Source organism: Phyllobates terribilis, unplaced genomic scaffold (assembly GCF_046119375.1).
Source record: "Phyllobates terribilis strain yellow unplaced genomic scaffold, ASM4611937v1 Scaffold_4__5_contigs__length_816908805, whole genome shotgun sequence".
Taxonomy (NCBI): domain Eukaryota; kingdom Metazoa; phylum Chordata; class Amphibia; order Anura; family Dendrobatidae; genus Phyllobates; species Phyllobates terribilis.
In genome coordinates, this window is record NW_027362764.1 from 691,705,521 (window position 1) to 691,732,224 (window position 26,704).

Below are 26,704 nucleotides of genomic sequence, written 5' to 3' on the forward strand. Positions count from 1 at the left end.
TTGCAAAATACCAGCATCCTTCTCATCACCGTGGGCCTCCAGCATTGTTGCTTATTTACTTTTAATACTAGGCTTCTTTTCACCAGGACCAGCGACTCCCGCATGACTGGAGGCAACCACCGCTGACCTGGAGGCAACCACCGGTAACCTGGAGGCCAGTTTACAGCACAACCCAAGCAAAACACCTTTGCAGGCCACACGACCCCCCCGAAGAGCAGCTCAAATTCACTCGCAACCATCTCACCCTCTTCCTTCATTCACTCCTGGGCGTTTCGCTCCACCCCAAGTTGCGGGTCCAGCTTGCTCTTTCTGTCACATCCCCGCGATGAACGGTTTAGCCTGCAGGAGACCCTGCGCCGAGCCATTTTTAAACACATCTGATGCGGCAGGTGTTTCATTGCTCAACAAACAACACCTATAGGGACGGCACAGCCTATGCATCGGTCCTTCGGAGACCGCCCCAGAACGGCCAGAGTTCTCGTCCCCACGCGAGCCTGAGGAAGGCTGGCCGGGCGATGGGCCAAGCAGCGTCTACTGGCCATACCACCTTGGATACGTCCGATCTCGGAAGCAAAGCAGAGATGGGTTCGGAAATACTTGGTTGGGACACCTCCTGAGAACACCAGGTATTGTAGACAATTTTGATGACGTTTTGCCATCTTGCCCAGCTCGGCTAGCATTGAGTGGCGCCTTGCTGGACACCGACCTTACGTAAAGTAGAGGCTGGAAGTCCCAAGCATCCCAAGCCCCCCAAGACCTCTAAGATAAGGACGCAACCCCGCCGCCTCTACCAGGCCTCACACCGAGCTCCTTGCCACGGCTAGGAGTGCTTATTGACCCCGCAGCCGGCCGTATGCAAATGATGGCGTTAAAAGCATCTCGCGCTGTGAAGGGGCCAGGCTTTCAGCAGCTGCCCAGGGGATGGTTTTAGAGGGCGACCGCCTAACGAGGGCCAGCAGAAGTAACGTCTTCTTCTTCAAAGAATCTTGTGTAACTAACCCAATCAGACAGCTGCCCAGGAGCTAACCTCAGTGCTAGGAAGGAGCGGGAGGGAATTGAGGGGGTGGTTCCTGCTAAGGCCCTGAAATAATAATAAGACAGGCAGGAGAGTCTGACGCATGGTGGCGGAAAAGCTGCAGGTGCAAATAGGGAATGTGGTCTCGTGCGAGCAACTTGTGCATGCTCGCTGTGTGTGAGTGTGCGCTTCCTAGGTACGGCGCGCTGCAGACAGTCAAAAGGGTTGCTCCCTTTCATTAAAAGTTAATCCCCGGCTGCAGGCTATTAGAAAGCAACTAACCGCGCTCTACTCACCCTACCCAGGTCTACCGGTGAGTCTCGCCGCTGCTCCCGGCCTGTAGCATTGGCCGCGACGCTGACGTTCCGTCGACAGCGCGGCAGCCGATCAGTGAGCTCAGCGGCTCTGAGCGGGGCGTTCTGTCTACAAGACCTTTTTAAGGAGCCAGCAAAAAAGTGAAGAGAAAGGAAAGCACAAAAGCACCTTGTCTTACTCAGCACTGGAAAGGGCAGCCGGCAACCGGACGTCAAAGTGGAAAAGCAGCAAGTGAGAGGCCTGTCTCTGCCTACGGCCACACCACCCTGAACACGCCCGATCTTGTCTGATCTTGGAAGCTAAGCAGGGTTGGGCCTGGTTAGTACTTGGATGGGAGACCGCCTGGGAATACCAGGTGCTGTAGGCTTTTGCCTTTTCTTACTTCCACCAGCAGGGGTCACTCTCCTCTATGCCTTTTTTCCATTCCTTTTTTCACAAGCGCACACATGCTCCTTTCTTCTTTTCATTTGCTTTCTCTCTTGCGCTATTTAATCCTTGCAAAATACCAGCATCCTTCTCATCACCGTGGGCCTCCAGCATTGTTGCTTATTTACTTTTAATACTAGGCTTCTTTTCACCAGGACCAGCGACTCCTGCATGACTGGAGGCAACCACCGCTGACCTGGAGGCAACCACCGGTAACCTGGAGGCCAGTTTACAGCACAACCCAAGCAAAACACCTTTGCAGGCCACACGACCCCCCCGAAGAGCAGCTCAAATTCACTCGCAACCATCTCACCCTCTTCCTTCATTCACTCCTGGGCGTTTCGCTCCACCCCAAGTTGCGGGTCCAGCTTGCTCTTTCTGTCACATCCCCGCGATGAACGGTTTAGCCTGCAGGAGACCCTGCGCCGAGCCATTTTTAAACACATCTGATGCGGCAGGTGTTTCATTGCTCAACAAACAACACCTATAGGGACGGCACAGCCTATGCATCGGTCCTTCGGAGACCGCCCCAGAACGGCCAGAGTTCTCGTCCCCACGCGAGCCTGAGGAAGGCTGGCCGGGCGATGGGCCAAGCAGCGTCTACTGGCCATACCACCTTGGATACGTCCGATCTCGGAAGCAAAGCAGAGATGGGTTCGGAAATACTTGGTTGGGACACCTCCTGAGAACACCAGGTATTGTAGACAATTTTGATGACGTTTTGCCATCTTGCCCAGCTCGGCTAGCATTGAGTGGCGCCTTGCTGGACACCGACCTTACGTAAAGTAGAGGCTGGAAGTCCCAAGCATCCCAAGCCCCCCAAGACCTCTAAGATAAGGACGCAACCCCGCCGCCTCTACCAGGCCTCACACCGAGCTCCTTGCCACGGCTAGGAGTGCTTATTGACCCCGCAGCCGGCCGTATGCAAATGATGGCGTTAAAAGCATCTCGCGCTGTGAAGGGGCCAGGCTTTCAGCAGCTGCCCAGGGGATGGTTTTAGAGGGCGACCGCCTAACGAGGGCCAGCAGAAGTAACGTCTTCTTCTTCAAAGAATCTTGTGTAACTAACCCAATCAGACAGCTGCCCAGGAGCTAACCTCAGTGCTAGGAAGGAGCGGGAGGGAATTGAGGGGGTGGTTCCTGCTAAGGCCCTGAAATAATAATAAGACAGGCAGGAAAGTCTGACGCATGGTGGCGGAAAAGCTGCAGGTGCAAATAGGGAATGTGGTCTCGTGCGAGCAACTTGTGCATGCTCGCTGTGTGTGAGTGTGCGCTTCCTAGGTACGGCGCGCTGCAGACAGTCAAAAGGGTTGCTCCCTTTCATTAAAAGTTAATCCCCGGCTGCAGGCTATTAGAAAGCAACTAACCGCGCTCTACTCACCCTACCCAGGTCTACCGGTGAGTCTCGCCGCTGCTCCCGGCCTGTGGCATTGGCCGCGACGCTGACGTTCCGTCGACAGCGCGGCAGCCGATCAGTGAGCTCAGCGGCTCTGAGCGGGGCGTTCTGTCTACAAGACCTTTTTAAGGAGCCAGCAAAAAAGTGAAGAGAAAGGAAAGCACAAAAGCACCTTGTCTTACTAAGCACTGGAAAGGGCAGCCGGCAACCGGACGTCAAAGTGGAAAAGCAGCAAGTGAGAGGCCTGTCTCTGCCTACGGCCACACCACCCTGAACACGCCCGATCTCGTCTGATCTCGGAAGCTAAGCAGGGTTGGGCCTGGTTAGTACTTGGATGGGAGACCGCCTGGGAATACCAGGTGCTGTAGGCTTTTGCCTTTTCTTACTTCCACCAGCAGGGGTCACTCTCCTCTATGCCTTTTTTCCATTCCTTTTTTCACAAGCGCACACATGCTCCTTTCTTCTTTTCATTTGCTTTCTCTCTTGCGCTATTTAATCCTTGCAAAATACCAGCATCCTTCTCATCACCGTGGACCTCCAGCATTGTTGCTTATTTACTTTTAATACTAGGCTTCTTTTCACCAGGACCAGCGACTCCCGCATGACTGGAGGCAACCACCGCTGACCTGGAGGCAACCACCGGTAACCTGGAGGCCAGTTTACAGCACAACCCAAGCAAAACACCTTTGCAGGCCACACGACCCCCCCGAAGAGCAGCTCAAATTCACTCGCAACCATCTCACCCTCTTCCTTCATTCACTCCTGGGCGTTTCGCTCCACCCCAAGTTGCGGGTCCAGCTTGCTCTTTCTGTCACATCCCCGCGATGAACGGTTTAGCCTGCAGGAGACCCTGCGCCGAGCCATTTTTAAACACATCTGATGCGGCAGGTGTTTCATTGCTCAACAAACAACACCTATAGGGACGGCACAGCCTATGCATCGGTCCTTCGGAGACCGCCCCAGAACGGCCAGAGTTCTCGTCCCCACGCGAGCCTGAGGAAGGCTGGCCGGGCGATGGGCCAAGCAGCGTCTACTGGCCATACCACCTTGGATACGTCCGATCTCGGAAGCAAAGCAGAGATGGGTTCGGAAATACTTGGTTGGGACACCTCCTGAGAACACCAGGTATTGTAGACAATTTTGATGACGTTTTGCCATCTTGCCCAGCTCGGCTAGCATTGAGTGGCGCCTTGCTGGACACCGACCTTACGTAAAGTAGAGGCTGGAAGTCCCAAGCATCCCAAGCCCCCCAAGACCTCTAAGATAAGGACGCAACCCCGCCGCCTCTACCAGGCCTCACACCGAGCTCCTTGCCACGGCTAGGAGTGCTTATTGACCCCGCAGCCGGCCGTATGCAAATGATGGCGTTAAAAGCATCTCGCGCTGTGAAGGGGCCAGGCTTTCAGCAGCTGCCCAGGGGATGGTTTTAGAGGGCGACCGCCTAACGAGGGCCAGCAGAAGTAACGTCTTCTTCTTCAAAGAATCTTGTGTAACTAACCCAATCAGACAGCTGCCCAGGAGCTAACCTCAGTGCTAGGAAGGAGCGGGAGGGAATTGAGGGGGTGGTTCCTGCTAAGGCCCTGAAATAATAATAAGACAGGCAGGAGAGTCTGACGCATGGTGGCGGAAAAGCTGCAGGTGCAAATAGGGAATGTGGTCTCGTGCGAGCAACTTGTGCATGCTCGCTGTGTGTGAGTGTGCGCTTCCTAGGTACGGCGCGCTGCAGACAGTCAAAAGGGTTGCTCCCTTTCATTAAAAGTTAATCCCCGGCTGCAGGCTATTAGAAAGCAACTAACCGCGCTCTACTCACCCTACCCAGGTCTACCGGTGAGTCTCGCCGCTGCTCCCGGCCTGTGGCATTGGCCGCGACGCTGACGTTCCGTCGACAGCGCGGCAGCCGATCAGTGAGCTCAGCGGCTCTGAGCGGGGCGTTCTGTCTACAAGACCTTTTTAAGGAGCCAGCAAAAAAGTGAAGAGAAAGGAAAGCACAAAAGCACCTTGTCTTACTAAGCACTGGAAAGGGCAGCCGGCAACCGGACGTCAAAGTGGAAAAGCAGCAAGTGAGAGGCCTGTCTCTGCCTACGGCCACACCACCCTGAACACGCCCGATCTCGTCTGATCTCGGAAGCTAAGCAGGGTTGGGCCTGGTTAGTACTTGGATGGGAGACCGCCTGGGAATACCAGGTGCTGTAGGCTTTTGCCTTTTCTTACTTCCACCAGCAGGGGTCACTCTCCTCTATGCCTTTTTTCCATTCCTTTTTTCACAAGCGCACACATGCTCCTTTCTTCTTTTCATTTGCTTTCTCTCTTGCGCTATTTAATCCTTGCAAAATACCAGCATCCTTCTCATCACCGTGGACCTCCAGCATTGTTGCTTATTTACTTTTAATACTAGGCTTCTTTTCACCAGGACCAGCGACTCCCGCATGACTGGAGGCAACCACCGCTGACCTGGAGGCAACCACCGGTAACCTGGAGGCCAGTTTACAGCACAACCCAAGCAAAACACCTTTGCAGGCCACACGACCCCCCCGAAGAGCAGCTCAAATTCACTCGCAACCATCTCACCCTCTTCCTTCATTCACTCCTGGGCGTTTCGCTCCACCCCAAGTTGCGGGTCCAGCTTGCTCTTTCTGTCACATCCCCGCGATGAACGGTTTAGCCTGCAGGAGACCCTGCGCCGAGCCATTTTTAAACACATCTGATGCGGCAGGTGTTTCATTGCTCAACAAACAACACCTATAGGGACGGCACAGCCTATGCATCGGTCCTTCGGAGACCGCCCCAGAACGGCCAGAGTTCTCGTCCCCACGCGAGCCTGAGGAAGGCTGGCCGGGCGATGGGCCAAGCAGCGTCTACTGGCCATACCACCTTGGATACGTCCGATCTCGGAAGCAAAGCAGAGATGGGTTCGGAAATACTTGGTTGGGACACCTCCTGAGAACACCAGGTATTGTAGACAATTTTGATGACGTTTTGCCATCTTGCCCAGCTCGGCTAGCATTGAGTGGCGCCTTGCTGGACACCGACCTTACGTAAAGTAGAGGCTGGAAGTCCCAAGCATCCCAAGCCCCCCAAGACCTCTAAGATAAGGACGCAACCCCGCCGCCTCTACCAGGCCTCACACCGAGCTCCTTGCCACGGCTAGGAGTGCTTATTGACCCCGCAGCCGGCCGTATGCAAATGATGGCGTTAAAAGCATCTCGCGCTGTGAAGGGGCCAGGCTTTCAGCAGCTGCCCAGGGGATGGTTTTAGAGGGCGACCGCCTAACGAGGGCCAGCAGAAGTAACGTCTTCTTCTTCAAAGAATCTTGTGTAACTAACCCAATCAGACAGCTGCCCAGGAGCTAACCTCAGTGCTAGGAAGGAGCGGGAGGGAATTGAGGGGGTGGTTCCTGCTAAGGCCCTGAAATAATAATAAGACAGGCAGGAGAGTCTGACGCATGGTGGCGGAAAAGCTGCAGGTGCAAATAGGGAATGTGGTCTCGTGCGAGCAACTTGTGCATGCTCGCTGTGTGTGAGTGTGCGCTTCCTAGGTACGGCGCGCTGCAGACAGTCAAAAGGGTTGCTCCCTTTCATTAAAAGTTAATCCCCGGCTGCAGGCTATTAGAAAGCAACTAACCGCGCTCTACTCACCCTACCCAGGTCTACCGGTGAGTCTCGCCGCTGCTCCCGGCCTGTGGCATTGGCCGCGACGCTGACGTTCCGTCGACAGCGCGGCAGCCGATCAGTGAGCTCAGCGGCTCTGAGCGGGGCGTTCTGTCTACAAGACCTTTTTAAGGAGCCAGCAAAAAAGTGAAGAGAAAGGAAAGCACAAAAGCACCTTGTCTTACTAAGCACTGGAAAGGGCAGCCGGCAACCGGACGTCAAAGTGGAAAAGCAGCAAGTGAGAGGCCTGTCTCTGCCTACGGCCACACCACCCTGAACACGCCCGATCTCGTCTGATCTCGGAAGCTAAGCAGGGTTGGGCCTGGTTAGTACTTGGATGGGAGACCGCCTAGGAATACCAGGTGCTGTAGGCTTTTGCCTTTTCTTACTTCCACCAGCAGGGGTCACTCTCCTCTATGCCTTTATTCCATTCCTTTTTTCACAAGCGCACACATGCTCCTTTCTTCTTTTCATTTGCTTTCTCTCTTGCGCTATTTAATCCTTGCAAAATACCAGCATCCTTCTCATCACCGTGGACCTCCAGCATTGTTGCTTATTTACTTTTAATACTAGGCTTCTTTTCACCAGGACCAGCGACTCCCGCATGACTGGAGGCAACCACCGCTGACCTGGAGGCAACCACCGGTAACCTGGAGGCCAGTTTACAGCACAACCCAAGCAAAACACCTTTGCAGGCCACACGACCCCCCCGAAGAGCAGCTCAAATTCACTCGCAACCATCTCACCCTCTTCCTTCATTCACTCCTGGGCGTTTCGCTCCACCCCAAGTTGCGGGTCCAGCTTGCTCTTTCTGTCACATCCCCGCGATGAACGGTTTAGCCTGCAGGAGACCCTGCGCCGAGCCATTTTTAAACACATCTGATGCGGCAGGTGTTTCATTGCTCAACAAACAACACCTATAGGGACGGCACAGCCTATGCATCGGTCCTTCGGAGACCGCCCCAGAACGGCCAGAGTTCTCGTCCCCACGCGAGCCTGAGGAAGGCTGGCCGGGCGATGGGCCAAGCAGCGTCTACTGGCCATACCACCTTGGATACGTCCGATCTCGGAAGCAAAGCAGAGATGGGTTCGGAAATACTTGGTTGGGACACCTCCTGAGAACACCAGGTATTGTAGACAATTTTGATGACGTTTTGCCATCTTGCCCAGCTCGGCTAGCATTGAGTGGCGCCTTGCTGGACACCGACCTTACGTAAAGTAGAGGCTGGAAGTCCCAAGCATCCCAAGCCCCCCAAGACCTCTAAGATAAGGACGCAACCCCGCCGCCTCTACCAGGCCTCACACCGAGCTCCTTGCCACGGCTAGGAGTGCTTATTGACCCCGCAGCCGGCCGTATGCAAATGATGGCGTTAAAAGCATCTCGCGCTGTGAAGGGGCCAGGCTTTCAGCAGCTGCCCAGGGGATGGTTTTAGAGGGCGACCGCCTAACGAGGGCCAGCAGAAGTAACGTCTTCTTCTTCAAAGAATCTTGTGTAACTAACCCAATCAGACAGCTGCCCAGGAGCTAACCTCAGTGCTAGGAAGGAGCGGGAGGGAATTGAGGGGGTGGTTCCTGCTAAGGCCCTGAAATAATAATAAGACAGGCAGGAAAGTCTGACGCATGGTGGCGGAAAAGCTGCAGGTGCAAATAGGGAATGTGGTCTCGTGCGAGCAACTTGTGCATGCTCGCTGTGTGTGAGTGTGCGCTTCCTAGGTACGGCGCGCTGCAGACAGTCAAAAGGGTTGCTCCCATACAGCAAGATAAGACTTTGCCAGCAATGAATAACCTTGTAAGCCCTCAGAATCCTCCTGGATGGAGAAAGAAGAATGTTGTGAAGAAAAAACGGAGAGTGGTGGTCATGGGGGATTCCCTGTTAAGAGGAACAGAGGCCGCTATCTGCAGACCAGACATAACGTCAAGAGAAATGTGCTGTCTTCCAGGAGCAAAAATTAAAGATGTGTCTGACAGGATATCAAGACTCTTCAGACCTACAGATCACTACCCATTCCTGCTAATACATGTGGGGACAAATGACACCGCAAGAAAGGACCTGGAAACCATCTGCAGTGACTTTGAAGACTTAGGCAAGAAAGTGAAAGAATTGGGAGCGCAGGTGGTCTTCTCATCCATCCTCCCAGTGGATGGCCATGGAACAATGAGGTGGAATAAGATTCTACAGGTGAACAACTGGCTACGTCGATGGTGCCGTCAACAAGGATTTGGATTTCTGGATCACGGAATGAATTACCTATACGATGGACTACTTGCTAGAGATGGGGTGCACCTTACGAAGACTGGAAAACATGTATTTGGAAGTCGCCTTGCTACACTCATCAGAAGAGCTTTAAACTAGAACAATGTGGGAAGGGAAGCAAAAGGCCAGAAAAAGCCATACAGCTGACAAATACTATTGAGATCTCTGCTACTGGAAGTGGAAAAGAAGAACAAAGACAAAAAAATCTAAATAATAAAAATATGGGAGGAAGAGAAACCAATCACAAACTAAAATGTTTTTATACAAATGCACAAAGCATGGGCAACAAACAAGGAGAATTGGAACTACTAATGCAGGAAAAGGAATATGATGTCATTGGAATCACTGAAACTTGGTGGGACGATACACATGATTGGAATAAAAGGCTAAAAGGATACAACTTATTTGCAAGAAACAGACTTGATAAACGAGGAGGAGGTGTTGTACTGTATGTTAGAAAAGCGTATATCTGCACAGAGATTGAAGCTTCAGAGACTGGGAGTTCTGTGGAAACTGTTTGGGTAAGAATACAAGGAGAGAACAACGGAAAGGACACCATTGTAGGCATTTACTACAGGCCACCTGGGCAAGCTGAAGATATGGATGAACTCTTTATGTATCAAATGACCAAGTTCTCCAAAAAATATGACGTAGTGGTCATGGGAGATTTCAACTATCCAGACATTTGTTGGGAATCTCTCTCAAGTAAAACTAACAGGTCAAGCAAATTCTTATCCTCTCTTGCTGACAACTTTATCTTCCAAAAGGTAGGGGAGAAAACAAGGGGATCTGCTACTTTGGATCTAATTCTTATAAACAGGGAGGAAATGGTTGAGGAGGTAAAGGTGGCTGGGACCCTAGGAGGCAGCGATCATGCTATTATAGAATTTTGGATAACTAGAGGAGGAAGACATGTGAAGACTCAAACTTCAAGGTTAGATTTTAGAAAGGCAGATTTTAAGAGACTCAGAAAGAGAATAGGAGGGATCCAATGGCTGGATGTCCTTAAGGACAAAAATGTCCAGGAAGGATGGGAAATTTTTAAAAATGAGATTCTCAAAGCACAATCGTTAACAATCCCGAAAAGTAGGAAGAATGGGAAGCATTTAAGGAAACCAGGATGGATGAACACAGAACTTAAACACATGCTAAAAAGAAAGAAAGAAATGTTTATTAAATGGAAAGAGGGAGGCATATCTAAAGAAGATTATAATGCAGTCTGCAGATCCTGTAGGGCACGTATCAGGTTAGCTAAAGCTGACAATGAATTAAGGCTTGCAAGAGATGTCAGAAGCAATAAAAAAGGATTTTGGGGGTATGTCAAAAGTAAAAGAAAAGTCAAAGATGCTATAGGATTTTTACAGGATGAAAATGGAGAAATGGTAAGAGAGGATGTTGAGAAGGCCGAACTTTTTAATTCCTATTTTGCATCTGTTTTCTCTCAGAAAGAAAATGTAACATCAACTGATCTTCACTGTCCATTTAAAGGAATAGAGGAATCCAAGTTATCAGTAAACAGAAAGATTGTGAGGGAATATTTAGCTAACATAAATGAGTTCAAGTCTCCAGGTCCAGATGAATTACACCCCAGAGTACTGAAGGAGATTGTAGAAGAAATTTTAGAACCACTCTCCATAATCTTTGAAAATTCTTGGAGAACAGGAGAAGTCCCAGAAGACTGGAGAAGAGCAAATGTTGTTCCTATCTTCAAAAAGGGGAAGAAGGTGGACCCAGGGAACTATAGGCCGGTGAGTCTGACTTCTATACCAGGAAAGATCTTTGAACAAATTATTAAACAACATGTATGTAAGTACATGGATAAGAATGAAGTGATTAACCAGAGTCAGCATGGGTTTGTAACTAACAAGTCATGTCAGACTAACTTAATTTCCTTCTATGACAGAATCACTGACTGGGTGGATCAGGGAAATGCTGTAGATATAGTATATCTTGACTTCAGCAAAGCATTTGACAAAGTATCTCACATCATCCTTATTGAAAAAATGACCAAGTATGCAATGGACCAGGCAACTGTTAGGTGGATTCATAACTGGCTTAGTGATCGGACTCAAAGGGTGGTTGTAAATGGCTTCACATCCAGCTGGATGAATGTCTCAAGTGGGGTACCACAGGGCTCCGTCCTGGGACCTGTATTGTTCAACATCTTTATCAATGATTTAGATGAAGGAATTGAGGGTAAACTGATTAAATTTGCTGATGACACAAAGCTAGGAGGGATAGCTAATACTAGAGAAGAGAGAGAGAGGATTCAAAAAGACCTAAATAAACTGGAGCAGTGGGCAGCAACCAACAGAATGGTTTTTAACAGGGAAAAATGCAAAGTACTACATCTGGGCAATAAAAATGAAAAAAGCATATACAGAATGGGAGGAATAGAGCTAAGCAACAGTACATGTGAAAAAGACTTAGGTATACTAATAGATCATAGACTGAACATGAGTCAACAGTGTGATGCAGCAGCAAAAAAGGCAAATACAATTCTGGGATGTATTAACAGAAGCATACAGTCTAGATCAAGTGAAGTCATTATCGGTCTTTACTCCTCTTTGGTCAGACCTCATCTGGAATACTGTGTACAGTTTTGGGCACCACATTTTAAAAAAGACATAGACAAACTGGAGCAAGTTCAGAGAAGAGCGACCAGAATGGTGACTGGTCTGCAAACCATGTCCTATGAGGAACGGTTGCAGGATTTGGGAATGTTTAGCTTGCAAAAAAGAAGACTGAGAGGAGACTTAATAGCTGTCTACAAATATGTCAAGGGCTGTCACATTGTAGAAGGATCATCTTTATTCTCATTTGCACAAGGAAAGACTAGAAGCAATGGGATGAAACTAAATGGGAGGAGACACAGATTAGATATTAGAAAAAACTTTTTGACAGTTAGGGTGATTAATGAGTGGAACAGGCTGCCACGAGAGGTGGTGAGTTCCCCTTCAATGGACGTCTTCAAACAGAGGCTGGACAGACATCTGTCTGAGATGATCTAGTGAATCCTGCTTTGAGCAGGGGGTTGGACCAGATGACCCAGGAGGTCCCTTCCAACTCTACCATTCTATGATTCTATGATTAAAAGTTAATCCCCGGCTGCAGGCTATTAGAAAGCAACTAACCGCGCTCTACTCACCCTACCCAGGTCTACCGGTGAGTCTCGCCGCTGCTCCCGGCCTGTGGCATTGGCCGCGACGCTGACGTTCCGTCGACAGCGCGGCAGCCGATCAGTGAGCTCAGCGGCTCTGAGCGGGGCGTTCTGTCTACAAGACCTTTTTAAGGAGCCAGCAAAAAAGTGAAGAGAAAGGAAAGCACAAAAGCACCTTGTCTTACTAAGCACTGGAAAGGGCAGCCGGCAACCGGACGTCAAAGTGGAAAAGCAGCAAGTGAGAGGCCTGTCTCTGCCTACGGCCACACCACCCTGAACACGCCTGATCTCGTCTGATCTTGGAAGCTAAGCAGGGTTGGGCCTGGTTAGTACTTGGATGGGAGACCGCCTAGGAATACCAGGTGCTGTAGGCTTTTGCCTTTTCTTACTTCCACCAGCAGGGGTCACTCTCCTCTATGCCTTTTTTCCATTCCTTTTTTCACAAGCGCACACATGCTCCTTTCTTCTTTTCATTTGCTTTCTCTCTTGCGCTATTTAATCCTTGCAAAATACCAGCATCCTTCTCATCACCGTGGACCTCCAGCATTGTTGCTTATTTACTTTTAATACTAGGCTTCTTTTCACCAGGACCAGCGACTCCCGCATGACTGGAGGCAACCACCGCTGACCTGGAGGCAACCACCGGTAACCTGGAGGCCAGTTTACAGCACAACCCAAGCAAAACACCTTTGCAGGCCACACGACCCCCCCGAAGAGCAGCTCAAATTCACTCGCAACCATCTCACCCTCTTCCTTCATTCACTCCTGGGCGTTTCGCTCCACCCCAAGTTGCGGGTCCAGCTTGCTCTTTCTGTCACATCCCCGCGATGAACGGTTTAGCCTGCAGGAGACCCTGCGCCGAGCCATTTTTAAACACATCTGATGCGGCAGGTGTTTCATTGCTCAACAAACAACACCTATAGGGACGGCACAGCCTATGCATCGGTCCTTCGGAGACCGCCCCAGAACGGCCAGAGTTCTCGTCCCCACGCGAGCCTGAGGAAGGCTGGCCGGGCGATGGGCCAAGCAGCGTCTACTGGCCATACCACCTTGGATACGTCCGATCTCGGAAGCAAAGCAGAGATGGGTTCGGAAATACTTGGTTGGGACACCTCCTGAGAACACCAGGTATTGTAGACAATTTTGATGACGTTTTGCCATCTTGCCCAGCTCGGCTAGCATTGAGTGGCGCCTTGCTGGACACCGACCTTACGTAAAGTAGAGGCTGGAAGTCCCAAGCATCCCAAGCCCCCCAAGACCTCTAAGATAAGGACGCAACCCCGCCGCCTCTACCAGGCCTCACACCGAGCTCCTTGCCACGGCTAGGAGTGCTTATTGACCCCGCAGCCGGCCGTATGCAAATGATGGCGTTAAAAGCATCTCGCGCTGTGAAGGGGCCAGGCTTTCAGCAGCTGCCCAGGGGATGGTTTTAGAGGGCGACCGCCTAACGAGGGCCAGCAGAAGTAACGTCTTCTTCTTCAAAGAATCTTGTGTAACTAACCCAATCAGACAGCTGCCCAGGAGCTAACCTCAGTGCTAGGAAGGAGCGGGAGGGAATTGAGGGGGTGGTTCCTGCTAAGGCCCTGAAATAATAATAAGACAGGCAGGAGAGTCTGACGCATGGTGGCGGAAAAGCTGCAGGTGCAAATAGGGAATGTGGTCTCGTGCGAGCAACTTGTGCATGCTCGCTGTGTGTGAGTGTGCGCTTCCTAGGTACGGCGCGCTGCAGACAGTCAAAAGGGTTGCTCCCTTTCATTAAAAGTTAATCCCCGGCTGCAGGCTATTAGAAAGCAACTAACCGCGCTCTACTCACCCTACCCAGGTCTACCGGTGAGTCTCGCCGCTGCTCCCGGCCTGTGGCATTGGCCGCGACGCTGACGTTCCGTCGACAGCGCGGCAGCCGATCAGTGAGCTCAGCGGCTCTGAGCGGGGCGTTCTGTCTACAAGACCTTTTTAAGGAGCCAGCAAAAAAGTGAAGAGAAAGGAAAGCACAAAAGCACCTTGTCTTACTAAGCACTGGAAAGGGCAGCCGGCAACCGGACGTCAAAGTGGAAAAGCAGCAAGTGAGAGGCCTGTCTCTGCCTACAGCCACACCACCCTGAACACGCCTGATCTCGTCTGATCTCGGAAGCTAAGCAGGGTCGGGCCTGGTTAGTACTTGGATGGGAGACCACCTGGGAATACCAGGTGCTGTAGGCTTTTGCCTTTTCTTACTTCCACCAGCAGGGGTCACTCTCCTCTATGCCTTTTTTCCATTCCTTTTTTCACAAGCGCACACATGCTCCTTTCTTCTTTTCATTTGCTTTCTCTCTTGCGCTATTTAATCCTTGCAAAATACCAGCATCCTTCTCATCACCGTGGGCCTCCAGCATTGTTGCTTATTTACTTTTAATACTAGGCTTCTTTTCACCAGGACCAGCGACTCCCGCATGACTGGAGGCAACCACCGCTGACCTGGAGGCAACCACCGCTGACCTGGAGGCAACCACCGGTAACCTGGAGGCCAGTTTACAGCACAACCCAAACAAAACACCTTTGCAGGCCACACGACCCCCCCGAAGAGCAGCTCAAATTCACTCGCAACCATCTCACCCTCTTCCTTCATTCACTCCTGGGCGTTTCGCTCCACCCCAAGTTGCGGGTCCAGCTTGCTCTTTCTGTCACATCCCCGCGATGAACGGTTTAGCCTGCAGGAGACCCTGCGCCGAGCCATTTTTAAACACATCTGATGCGGCAGGTGTTTCATTGCTCAACAAACAACACCTATAGGGACGGCACAGCCTATGCATCGGTCCTTCGGAGACTGCCGGAGAACGGCCAGAGTTCTCGTCCCCACGCGAGCCTGAGGAAGGCTGGCCGGGCGATGGGCCAAGCAGCGTCTACTGGCCATACCACCTTGGATACGTCCGATCTCGGAAGCAAAGCAGAGATGGGTTCGGAAATACTTGGTTGGGACACCTCCTGAGAACACCAGGTATTGTAGACAATTTTGATGACGTTTTGCCATCTTGCCCAGCTCGGCTAGCATTGAGTGGCGCCTTGCTGGACACCGACCTTACGTAAAGTAGAGGCTGGAAGTCCCAAGCATCCCAAGCCCCCCAAGACCTCTAAGATAAGGACGCAACCCCGCCGCCTCTACCAGGCCTCACACCGAGCTCCTTGCCACGGCTAGGAGTGCTTATTGACCCCGCAGCCGGCCGTATGCAAATGATGGCGTTAAAAGCATCTCGCGCTGTGAAGGGGCCAGGCTTTCAGCAGCTGCCCAGGGGATGGTTTTAGAGGGCGACCGCCTAACGAGGGCCAGCAGAAGTAACGTCTTCTTCTTCAAAGAAGCTTGTGTAACTAACCCAATCAGACAGCTGCCCAGGAGCTAACCTCAGTGCTAGGAAGGAGCGGGAGGGAATTGAGGGGGTGGTTCCTGCTAAGGCCCTGAAATAATAAGACAGGCAGGAGAGTCTGACGCATGGTGGCGGAAAAGCTGCAGGTGCAAATAGGGAATGTGGTCTCGTGCGAGCAACTTGTGCATGCTCGCTGTGTGTGAGTGTGCGCTTCCTAGGTACGGCGCGCTGCAGACAGTCAAAAGGGTTGCTCCCTTTCATTAAAAGTTAATCCCCGGCTGCAGGCTATTAGAAAGCAACTAACCGCGCTCTACTCACCCTACCCAGGTCTACCGGTGAGTCTCGCCGCTGCTCCCGGCCTGTGGCATTGGCCGCGACGCTGACGTTCCGTCGACAGCGCGGCAGCCGATCAGTGAGCTCAGCGGCTCTGAGCGGGGCGTTCTGTCTACAAGACCTTTTTAAGGAGCCAGGAAAAAAGTGAAGAGAAAAGAAAGCACAAAAGCACCTTATCTTACTAAGCACTGGAAAGGGCAGCCGGCAACCGGACGTCAAAGTGGAAAAGCAGCAAGTGAGAGGCCTGTCTCTGCCTACGGCCACACCACCCTGAACACGCCTGATCTCGTCTGATCTTGGAAGCTAAGCAGGGTTGGGCCTGGTTAGTACTTGGATGGGAGACCGCCTGGGAATACCAGGTGCTGTAGGCTTTTGCCTTTTCTTACTTCCACCAGCAAGGGGTCACTCTCCTCTATGCCTTTTTTCCATTCCTTTTTTCACAAGCGCACACATGCTCCTTTCTTCTTTTCATTTGCTTTCTCTCTTGCGCTATTTAATCCTTGCAAAATACCAGCATCCTTCTCATCACCGTGGGCCTCCAGCATTGTTGCTTATTTACTTTTAATACTAGGCTTCTTTTCACCAGGACCAGCGACTCCCGCATGACTGGAGGCAACCACCGCTGACCTGGAGGCCAGTTTACAGCACAACCCAAGCAAAACACCTTTGCAGGCCACACGACCCCCCCGAAGAGCAGCTCAAATTCACTCGCAACCATCTCACCCTCTTCCTTCATTCACTCCTGGGCGTTTCGCTCCACCCCAAGTTGCGGGTCCAGCTTGCTCTTTCTGTCACATCCCCGCGATGAACGGTTTAGCCTGCAGGAGACCCTGCGCCGAGCCATTTTTAAACACATCTGATGCGGCAGGTGTTTCATTGCTCAACAAACAACACCTATAGGGACGGCACAGCCTATGCATCGGTCCTTCGGAGACCGCCCCAGAACGGCCAGAGTTCTCGTCCCCACGCGAGCCTGAGGAAGGCTGGCCGGGCGATGGGCCAAGCAGCGTCTACTGTCCATACCACCTTGGATACGTCCGATCTCGGAAGCAAAGCAGAGATGGGTTCGGAAATACTTGGTTGGGACACCTCCTGAGAACACCAGGTATTGTAGACAATTTTGATGACGTTTTGCCATCTTGCCCAGCTCGGCTAGCATTGAGTGGCGCCTTGCTGGACACCGACCTTACGTAAAGTAGAGGCTGGAAGTCCCAAGCCTCCCAAGCCCCCCAAGACCTCTAAGATAAGGACGCAACCCCGCCGCCTCTACCAGGCCTCACACCGAGCTCCTTGACACGGCTAGGAGTGCTTATTGACCCCGCAGCCGGCCGTATGCAAATGATGGCGTTAAAAGCATCTCGCGCTGTGAAGGGGCCAGGCTTTCAGCAGCTGCCCAGGGGATGGTTTTAGAGGGCGACCGCCTAACGAGGGCCAGCAGAAGTAACGTCTTCTTCTTCAAAGAAGCTTGTGTAACTAACCCAATCAGACAGCTGCCCAGGAGCTAACCTCAGTGCTAGGAAGGAGCGGGAGGGAATTGAGGGGGTGGTTCCTGCTAAGGCCCTGAAATAATAATAAGACAGGCAGGAGAGTCTGACGCATGGTGGCGGAAAAGCTGCAGGTGCAAATAGGGAATGTGGTCTCGTGCGAGCAACTTGTGCATGCTCGCTGTGTGTGAGTGTGCGCTTCCTAGGTACGGCGCGCTGCAGACAGTCAAAAGGGTTGCTCCCTTTCATTAAAAGTTAATCCCCGGCTGCAGGCTATTAGAAAGCAACTAACCGCGCTCTACTCACCCTACCCAGGTCTACCGGTGAGTCTCGCCGCTGCTCCCGGCCTGTGGCATTGGCCGCGACGCTGACGTTCCGTCGACAGCGCGGCAGCCGATCAGTGAGCTCAGCGGCTCTGAGCGGGGCGTTCTGTCTACAAGACCTTTTTAAGGAGCCAGCAAAAAAGTGAAGAGAAAAGAAAGCACAAAAGCACCTTGTCTTACTAAGCACTAGAAAGGGCAGCCGGCAACCGGACGTCAAAGTGGAAAAGCAGCAAGTGAGAGGCCTGTTTCTGCCTACGGCCACACCACCCTGAACACGCCCGATCTCGTCTTATCTTGGAAGCTAAGCAGGGTCAGGCCTGGTTAGTACTTGGATGGGAGACCGCCTGGGAATTCCAGGTGCTGTAGGCTTTTGCCTTTTCTTACTTCCACCAGCAGGGGTCACTCTCCTCTATGCCTTTTTTCCATTCCTTTTTTCACAAGCGCACACATGCTCCTTTCTTCTTTTCATTTGCTTTCTCTCTTGCGCTATTTAATCCTTGCAAAATACCAGCATCCTTCTCATCACCGTGGGCCTCCAGCATTGTTGCTTATTTACTTTTAATACTAGGCTTCTTTTCACCAGGACCAGCGACTCCCGCATGACTGGAGGCAACCACCGCTGACCTGGAGGCAACCACCGGTAACCTGGAGGCCAGTTTACAGCACAACCCAAGCAAAACACCTTTGCAGGCCACACGACCCCCCCGAAGAGCAGCTCAAATTCACTCGCAACCATCTCACCCTCTTCCTTCATTCACTCCTGGGCGTTTCGCTCCACCCCAAGTTGCGGGTCCAGCTTGCTCTTTCTGTCACATCCCCGCGATGAACGGTTTAGCCTGCAGGAGACCCTGCGCCGAGCCATTTTTAAACACATCTGATGCGGCAGGTGTTTCATTGCTCAACAAACAACACCTATAGGGACGGCACAGCCTATGCATCGGTCCTTCGGAGACCGCCCCAGAACGGCCAGAGTTCTCGTCCCCACGCGAGCCTGAGGAAGGCTGGCCGGGCGATGGGCCAAGCAGCGTCTACTGGCCATACCACCTTGGATACGTCCGATCTCGGAAGCAAAGCAGAGATGGGTTCGGAAATACTTGGTTGGGACACCTCCTGAGAACACCAGGTATTGTAGACAATTTTGATGACGTTTTGCCATCTTGCCCAGCTCGGCTAGCATTGAGTGGCGCCTTGCTGGACACCGACCTTACGTAAAGTAGAGGCTGGAAGTCCCAAGCATCCCAAGCCCCCCAAGACCTCTAAGATAAGGACGCAACCCCGCCGCCTCTACCAGGCCTCACACCGAGCTCCTTGCCACGGCTAGGAGTGCTTATTGACCCCGCAGCCGGCCGTATGCAAATGATGGCGTTAAAAGCATCTCGCGCTGTGAAGGGGCCAGGCATTCAGCAGCTGCCCAGGGGATGGTTTTAGAGGGCGACCGCCTAACGAGGGCCAGCAGAAGTAACGTCTTCTTCTTCAAAGAATCTTGTGTAACTAACCCAATCAGACAGCTGCCCAGGAGCTAACCTCAGTGCTAGGAAGGAGCGGGAGGGAATTGAGGGGGTGGTTCCTGCTAAGGCCCTGAAATAATAATAAGACAGGCAGGAGAGTCTGACGCATGGTGGCGGAAAAGCTGCAGGTGCAAATAGGGAATGTGGTCTCGTGCGAGCAACTTGTGCATGCTCGCTGTGTGTGAGTGTGCGCTTCCTAGGTACGGCGCGCTGCAGACAGTCAAAAGGGTTGCTCCCTTTCATTAAAAGTTAATCCCCGGCTGCAGGCTATTAGAAAGCAACTAACCGCGCTCTACTCACCCTACCCAGGTCTACCGGTGAGTCTCGCCGCTGCTCCCGGCCTGTGGCATTGGCCGCGACGCTGACGTTCCGTCGACAGCGCGGCAGCCGATCAGTGAGCTCAGCGGCTCTGAGCGGGGCGTTCTGTCTACAAGACCTTTTTAAGGAGCCAGCAAAAAAGTGAAGAGAAAGGAAAGCACAAAAGCACCTTGTCTTACTCAGCACTGGAAAGGGCAGCCGGCAACCGGACGTCAAAGTGGAAAAGCAGCAAGTGAGAGGCCTGTCTCTGCCTACGGCCACACCACCCTGAACACGCCCGATCTCGTCTGATCTTGGAAGCTAAGCAGGGTTGGGCCTGGTTAGTACTTGGATGGGAGACCACCTGGGAATACCAGGTGCAGTAGTCTTTTGCCTTTTCTTACTTCCACCAGCAGGGGTCACTCTCCTCTATGCCTTTTTTCCATTCCTTTTTTCACAAGCGCACACATGCTCCTTTCTTCTTTTCATTTGCTTTCTCTCTTGCGCTATTTAATCCTTGCAAAATACCAGCATCCTTCTCATCACCGTGGGCCTCCAGCATTGTTGCTTATTTACTTTTAATACTAGGCTTCTTTTCACCAGGACCAGCGACTCCTGCATGACTGGAGGCAACCACCGCTGACCTGGAGGCAACCACCGGTAACCTGGAGGCCAGTTTACAGCACAACCCAAGCAAAACACCTTTGCAGGCCACACGACCCCCCCGAAGAGCAGCTCAAATTCACTCGCAACCATCTCACCCTCTTCCTTCATTCACTCCTGGGCGTTTCGCTCCACCCCAAGTTGCGGGTCCAGCTTGCTCTTTCTGTCACATCCCCGCGATGAACGGTTTAGCCTGCAGGAGACCCTGCGCCGAGCCATTTTTAAACACATCTGATGCGGCAGGTGTTTCATTGCTCAACAAACAACACCTATAGGGACGGCACAGCCTATGCATCGGTCCTTCGGAGACCGCCCCAGAACGGCCAGAGTTCTCGTCCCCACGCGAGCCTGAGGAAGGCTGGCCAGGCGATGGGCCAAGCAGCGTCTACTGGCCATACCACCGTGGATACGTCCGATCTCGGAAGCAAAGCAGAGATGGGTTCGGAAATACTTGGTTGGGACACCTCCTGAGAACACCAGGTATTGTAGACAATTTTGATGACGTTTTGCCATCTTGCCCAGCTCGGCTAGCATTGAGTGGCGCCTTGCTGGACACCGACCTTACGTAAAGTAGAGGCTGGAAGTCCCAAGCATCCCAAGCCCCCCAAGACCTCTAAGATAAGGACGCAACCCCGCCGCCTCTACCAGGCCTCACACCGAGCTCCTTGCCACGGCTAGGAGTGCTTATTGACCCCGCAGCCGGCCGTATGCAAATGATGGCGTTAAAAGCATCTCGCGCTGTGAAGGGGCCAGGCTTTCAGCAGCTGCCCAGGGGATGGTTTTAGAGGGCGACCGCCTAACGAGGGCCAGCAGAAGTAACGTCTTCTTCTTCAAAGAATCTTGTGTAACTAACCCAATCAGACAGCTGCCCAGGAGCTAACCTCAGTGCTAGGAAGGAGCGGGAGGGAATTGAGGGGGTGGTTCCTGCTAAGGCCCTGAAATAATAATAAGACAGGCAGGAGAGTCTGACGCATGGTGGCGGAAAAGCTGCAGGTGCAAATATTGAATGTGGTCTCGTGCGAGCAACTTGTGCATGCTCGCTGTGTGTGAGTGTGCGCTTCCTAGGTACGGCGCGCTGCAGACAGTCAAAAGGGTTGCTCCCTTTCATTAAAAGTTAATCCCCGGCTGCAGGCTATTAGAAAGCAACTAACCGCGCTCTACTCACCCTACCCAGGTCTACCGGTGAGTCTCGCCGCTGCTCCCGGCCTGTGGCATTGGCCGCGACGCTGACGTTCCGTCGACAGCGCGGCAGCCGATCAGTGAGCTCAGCGGCTCTGAGCGGGGCGTTCTGTCTACAAGACCTTTTTAAGGAGCCAGCAAAAAAGTGAAGAGAAAAGAAAGCACAAAAGCACCTTGTCTTACTAAGCACTGGAAAGGGCAGCCGGCAACCGGACGTCAAAGTGGAAAAGCAGCAAGTGAGATGCCTGTCTCTGCCTACGGCCACACCACCCTGAACACGCCCGATCTCGTCTGATCTCGGAAGCTAAGCAGGGTCAGGCCTGGTTAGTACTTGGATGGGAGACCGCCTGGGAATACCAGGTGCAGTAGTCTTTTGCCTTTTCTTACTTCCACCAGCAGGGGTCACTCTCCTCTATGCCTTTTTTCCATTCCTTTTTTCACAAGCGCACACATGCTCCTTTCTTCTTTTCATTTGCTTTCTCTCTTGCGCTATTTAATCCTTGCAAAATACCAGCATCCTTCTCATCACCGTGGGCCTCCAGCATTGTTGCTTATTTACTTTTAATACTAGGCTTCTTTTCACCAGGACCAGCGACTCCCGCATGACTGGAGGCAACCACCGCTGACCTGGAGGCAACCACCGGTAACCTGGAGGCCAGTTTACAGCACAACCCAAGCAAAACACCTTTGCAGGCCACACGACCCCCCCGAAGAGCAGCTCAAATTCACTCGCAACCATCTCACCCTCTTCCTTCATTCACTCCTGGGCGTTTCGCTCCACCCCAAGTTGCGGGTCCAGCTTGCTCTTTCTGTCACATCCCCGCGATGAACGGTTTAGCCTGCAGGAGACCCTGCGCCGAGCCATTTTTAAACACATCTGATGCGGCAGGTGTTTCATTGCTCAACAAACAACACCTATAGGGACGGCACAGCCTATGCATCGGTCCTTCGGAGACCGCCCCAGAACGGCCAGAGTTCTCGTCCCCACGCGAGCCTGAGGAAGGCTGGCCAGGCGATGGGCCAAGCAGCGTCTACTGGCCATACCACCGTGGATACGTCCGATCTCGGAAGCAAAGCAGAGATGGGTTCGGAAATACTTGGTTGGGACACCTCCTGAGAACACCAGGTATTGTAGACAATTTTGATGACGTTTTGCCATCTTGCCCAGCTCGGCTAGCATTGAGTGGCGCCTTGCTGGACACCGACCTTACGTAAAGTAGAGGCTGGAAGTCCCAAGCATCCCAAGCCCCCCAAGACCTCTAAGATAAGGACGCAACCCCGCCGCCTCTACCAGGCCTCACACCGAGCTCCTTGCCACGGCTAGGAGTGCTTATTGACCCCGCAGCCGGCCGTATGCAAATGATGGCGTTAAAAGCATCTCGCGCTGTGAAGGGGCCAGGCTTTCAGCAGCTGCCCAGGGGATGGTTTTAGAGGGCGACCGCCTAACGAGGGCCAGCAGAAGTAACGTCTTCTTCTTCAAAGAATCTTGTGTAACTAACCCAATCAGACAGCTGCCCAGGAGCTAACCTCAGTGCTAGGAAGGAGCGGGAGGGAATTGAGGGGGTGGTTCCTGCTAAGGCCCTGAAATAATAATAAGACAGGCAGGAGAGTCTGACGCATGGTGGCGGAAAAGCTGCAGGTGCAAATATTGAATGTGGTCTCGTGCGAGCAACTTGTGCATGCTCGCTGTGTGTGAGTGTGCGCTTCCTAGGTACGGCGCGCTGCAGACAGTCAAAAGGGTTGCTCCCTTTCATTAAAAGTTAATCCCCGGCTGCAGGCTATTAGAAAGCAACTAACCGCGCTCTACTCACCCTACCCAGGTCTACCGGTGAGTCTCGCCGCTGCTCCCGGCCTGTGGCATTGGCCGCGACGCTGACGTTCCGTCGACAGCGCGGCAGCCGATCAGTGAGCTCAGCGGCTCTGAGCGGGGCGTTCTGTCTACAAGACCTTTTTAAGGAGCCAGCAAAAAAGTGAAGAGAAAGGAAAGCACAAAAGCACCTTGTCTTACTAAGCACTGGAAAGGGCAGCCGGCAACCGGACGTCAAAGTGGAAAAGCAGCAAGTGAGAGGCCTGTCTCTGCCTACGGCCACACCACCCTGAACACGCCTGATCTCGTCTGATCTTGGAAGCTAAGCAGGGTCGGGCCTGGTTAGTACTTGGATGGGAGACCACCTGGGAATACCAGGTGCTGTAGGCTTTTGCCTTTTCTTACTTCCACCAGCAGGGGTCACTCTCCTCTATGCCTTTTTTCCATTCCTTTTTTCACAAGCGCACACATGCTCCTTTCTTCTTTTCATTTGCTTTCTCTCTTGCGCTATTTAATCCTTGCAAAATACCAGCATCCTTCTCATCACCGTGGGCCTCCAGCATTGTTGCTTATTTACTTTTAATACTAGGCTTCTTTTCACCAGGACCAGCGACTCCCGCATGACTGGAGGCAACCACCGCTGACCTGGAGGCAACCACCGGTAACCTGGAGGCCAGTTTACAGCACAACCCAAGCAAAACACCTTTGCAAGCCACACGACCCCCCCGAAGAGCAGCTCAAATTCACTCGCAACCATCTCACCCTCTTCCTTCATTCACTCCTGGGCGTTTCGCTCCACCCCAAGTTGCGGGTCCAGCTTGCTCTTTCTGTCACATCCCCGCGATGAACGGTTTAGCCTGCAGGAGACCCTGCGCCGAGCCATTTTTAAACACATCTGATGCGGCAGGTGTTTCATTGCTCAACAAACAACACCTATAGGGACGGCACAGCCTATGCATCGGTCCTTCGGAGACCGCCCCAGAACGGCCAGAGTTCTCGTCCCCACGCGAGCCTGAGGAAGGCTGGCCGGGCGATGGGCCAAGCAGCGTCTACTGGCCATACCATCTTGGATACGTCCGATCTCGGAAGCAAAGCAGAGATGGGTTCGGAAATACTTGGTTGGGACACCTCCTGAGAACACCAGGTATTGTAGACAATTTTGATGACGTTTTGCCATCTTGCCCAGCTCGGCTAGCATTGAGTGGCGCCTTGCTGGACACCGACCTTACGTAAAGTAGAGGCTGGAAGTCCCAAGCATCCCAAGCCCCCCAAGACCTCTAAGATAAGGACGCAACCCCGCCGCCTCTACCAGACCTCACACCGAGCTCCTTGCCACGGCTAGGAGTGCTTATTGACCCCGCAGCCGGCCGTATGCAAATGATGGCGTTAAAAGCATCTCGCGCTGTGAAGGGGCCAGGCTTTCAGCAGCTGCCCAGGGGATGGTTTTAGAGGGCGACCGCCTAACGAGGGCCAGCAGAAGTAACGTCTTCTTCTTCAAAGAATCTTGTGTAACTAACCCAATCAGACAGCTGCCCAGGAGCTAACCTCAGTGCTAGGAAGGAGCGGGAGGGAATTGAGGGGGTGGTTCCTGCTAAGGCCCTGAAATAATAATAAGACAGGCAGGAGAGTCTGACGCATGGTGGCGGAAAAGCTGCAGGTGCAAATAGGGAATGTGGTCTCGTGCGAGCAACTTGTGCATGCTCGCTGTGTGTGAGTGTGCGCTTCCTAGGTACGGCGCGCTGCAGACAGTCAAAAGGGTTGCTCCCTTTCATTAAAAGTTAATCCCCGGCTGCAGGCTATTAGAAAGCAACTAACCGCGCTCTACTCACCCTACCCAGGTCTACCGGTGAGTCTCGCCGCTGCTCCCGGCCTGTGGCATTGGCCGCGACGCTGACGTTCCGTCGACAGCGCGGCAGCCGATCAGTGAGCTCAGCGGCTCTGAGCGGGACGTTCTGTCTACAAGACCTTTTTAAGGAGCCAGCAAAAAAGTGAAGAGAAAAGAAAGCACAAAAGCACCTTGTCTTACTAAGCACTGGAAAGGGCAGCCGGCAACCGGACGTCAAAGTGGAAAAGCAGCAAGTGAGATGCCTGTCTCTGCCTACGGCCACACCACCCTGAACACGCCCGATCTTGTCTGATCTCGGAAGCTAAGCAGGGTCAGGCCTGGTTAGTACTTGGATGGGAGACCGCCTGGGAATACCAGGTGCTGTAGGCTTTTGCCTTTTCTTACTTCCACCAGCAGGGGTCACTCTCCTCTATGCCTTTTTTCCATTCCTTTTTTCACAAGCGCACACATGCTCCTTTCTTCTTTTCATTTGCTTTCTCTCTTGCGCTATTTAATCCTTGCAAAATACCAGCATCCTTCTCATCACCGTGGGCCTCCAGCATTGTTGCTTATTTACTTTTAATACTAGGCTTCTTTTCACCAGGACCAGCGACTCCCGCATGACTGGAGGCAACCACCGCTGACCTGGAGGCAACCACCGGTAACCTGGAGGCCAGTTTACAGCACAACCCAAGCAAAACACCTTTGCAGGCCACACGACCCCCCCGAAGAGCAGCTCAAATTCACTCGCAACCATCTCACCCTCTTCCTTCATTCACTCCTGGGCGTTTCGCTCCACCCCAAGTTGCGGGTCCAGCTTGCTCTTTCTGTCACATCCCCGCGATGAACGGTTTAGCCTGCAGGAGACCCTGCGCCGAGCCATTTTTAAACACATCTGATGCGGCAGGTGTTTCATTGCTCAACAAACAACACCTATAGGGACGGCACAGCCTATGCATCGGTCCTTCGGAGACCGCCCCAGAACGGCCAGAGTTCTCGTCCCCACGCGAGCCTGAGGAAGGCTGGCCAGGCGATGGGCCAAGCAGCGTCTACTGGCCATACCACCGTGGATACGTCCGATCTCGGAAGCAAAGCAGAGATGGGTTCGGAAATACTTGGTTGGGACACCTCCTGAGAACACCAGGTATTGTAGACAATTTTGATGACGTTTTGCCATCTTGCCCAGCTCGGCTAGCATTGAGTGGCGCCTTGCTGGACACCGACCTTACGTAAAGTAGAGGCTGGAAGTCCCAAGCATCCCAAGCCCCCCAAGACCTCTAAGATAAGGACGCAACCCCGCCGCCTCTACCAGGCCTCACACCGAGCTCCTTGCCACGGCTAGGAGTGCTTATTGACCCCGCAGCCGGCCGTATGCAAATGATGGCGTTAAAAGCATCTCGCGCTGTGAAGGGGCCAGGCTTTCAGCAGCTGCCCAGGGGATGGTTTTAGAGGGCGACCGCCTAACGAGGGCCAGCAGAAGTAACGTCTTCTTCTTCAAAGAATCTTGTGTAACTAACCCAATCAGACAGCTGCCCAGGAGCTAACCTCAGTGCTAGGAAGGAGCGGGAGGGAATTGAGGGGGTGGTTCCTGCTAAGGCCCTGAAATAATAATAAGACAGGCAGGAGAGTCTGACGCATGGTGGCGGAAAAGCTGCAGGTGCAAATAGGGAATGTGGTCTCGTGCGAGCAACTTGTGCATGCTCGCTGTGTGTGAGTGTGCGCTTCCTAGGTACGG

The 26,704-nt window shown here is 52.7% G+C and overlaps 12 non-coding genes across 12 annotated transcripts; all 12 read left to right on the forward strand.

Moving 5' to 3' along the window:
* The first annotated feature begins 1,578 nt into the window (after positions 1-1,578).
* Positions 1,579-1,697, forward strand: LOC141270296 (5S ribosomal RNA). Its single transcript, XR_012321590.1, has one exon. It is a non-coding gene; the product is annotated as a 5S ribosomal RNA (ribosomal RNA).
* A 1,706-nt stretch (positions 1,698-3,403) lies between these two features.
* Positions 3,404-3,522, forward strand: LOC141268338 (5S ribosomal RNA). Its single transcript, XR_012321393.1, has one exon. It is a non-coding gene; the product is annotated as a 5S ribosomal RNA (ribosomal RNA).
* Positions 3,523-5,228: 1,706 nt separating this feature from the next.
* On the forward strand, positions 5,229-5,347 carry LOC141268455 (5S ribosomal RNA). The gene has a single exon (XR_012321407.1). It is a non-coding gene; the product is annotated as a 5S ribosomal RNA (ribosomal RNA).
* A 1,706-nt stretch (positions 5,348-7,053) lies between these two features.
* Positions 7,054-7,172, forward strand: LOC141266988 (5S ribosomal RNA). Its single transcript, XR_012321007.1, has one exon. It is a non-coding gene; the product is annotated as a 5S ribosomal RNA (ribosomal RNA).
* A 5,295-nt stretch (positions 7,173-12,467) lies between these two features.
* On the forward strand, positions 12,468-12,586 carry LOC141270439 (5S ribosomal RNA). Its single transcript, XR_012321675.1, has one exon. It is a non-coding gene; the product is annotated as a 5S ribosomal RNA (ribosomal RNA).
* Positions 12,587-14,292: 1,706 nt separating this feature from the next.
* On the forward strand, positions 14,293-14,411 carry LOC141267638 (5S ribosomal RNA). The gene has a single exon (XR_012321323.1). It is a non-coding gene; the product is annotated as a 5S ribosomal RNA (ribosomal RNA).
* Positions 14,412-16,135: 1,724 nt separating this feature from the next.
* LOC141269203 (5S ribosomal RNA) lies at positions 16,136-16,254 on the forward strand. Its single transcript, XR_012321483.1, has one exon. It is a non-coding gene; the product is annotated as a 5S ribosomal RNA (ribosomal RNA).
* Positions 16,255-17,940: 1,686 nt separating this feature from the next.
* On the forward strand, positions 17,941-18,059 carry LOC141267067 (5S ribosomal RNA). Its single transcript, XR_012321084.1, has one exon. It is a non-coding gene; the product is annotated as a 5S ribosomal RNA (ribosomal RNA).
* A 1,706-nt stretch (positions 18,060-19,765) lies between these two features.
* Positions 19,766-19,884, forward strand: LOC141266262 (5S ribosomal RNA). The gene has a single exon (XR_012320313.1). It is a non-coding gene; the product is annotated as a 5S ribosomal RNA (ribosomal RNA).
* A 1,706-nt stretch (positions 19,885-21,590) lies between these two features.
* LOC141266549 (5S ribosomal RNA) lies at positions 21,591-21,709 on the forward strand. Its single transcript, XR_012320583.1, has one exon. It is a non-coding gene; the product is annotated as a 5S ribosomal RNA (ribosomal RNA).
* A 1,706-nt stretch (positions 21,710-23,415) lies between these two features.
* On the forward strand, positions 23,416-23,534 carry LOC141269753 (5S ribosomal RNA). Its single transcript, XR_012321537.1, has one exon. It is a non-coding gene; the product is annotated as a 5S ribosomal RNA (ribosomal RNA).
* Positions 23,535-25,240: 1,706 nt separating this feature from the next.
* On the forward strand, positions 25,241-25,359 carry LOC141266244 (5S ribosomal RNA). The gene has a single exon (XR_012320296.1). It is a non-coding gene; the product is annotated as a 5S ribosomal RNA (ribosomal RNA).
* Positions 25,360-26,704: the final 1,345 nt, after the last annotated feature.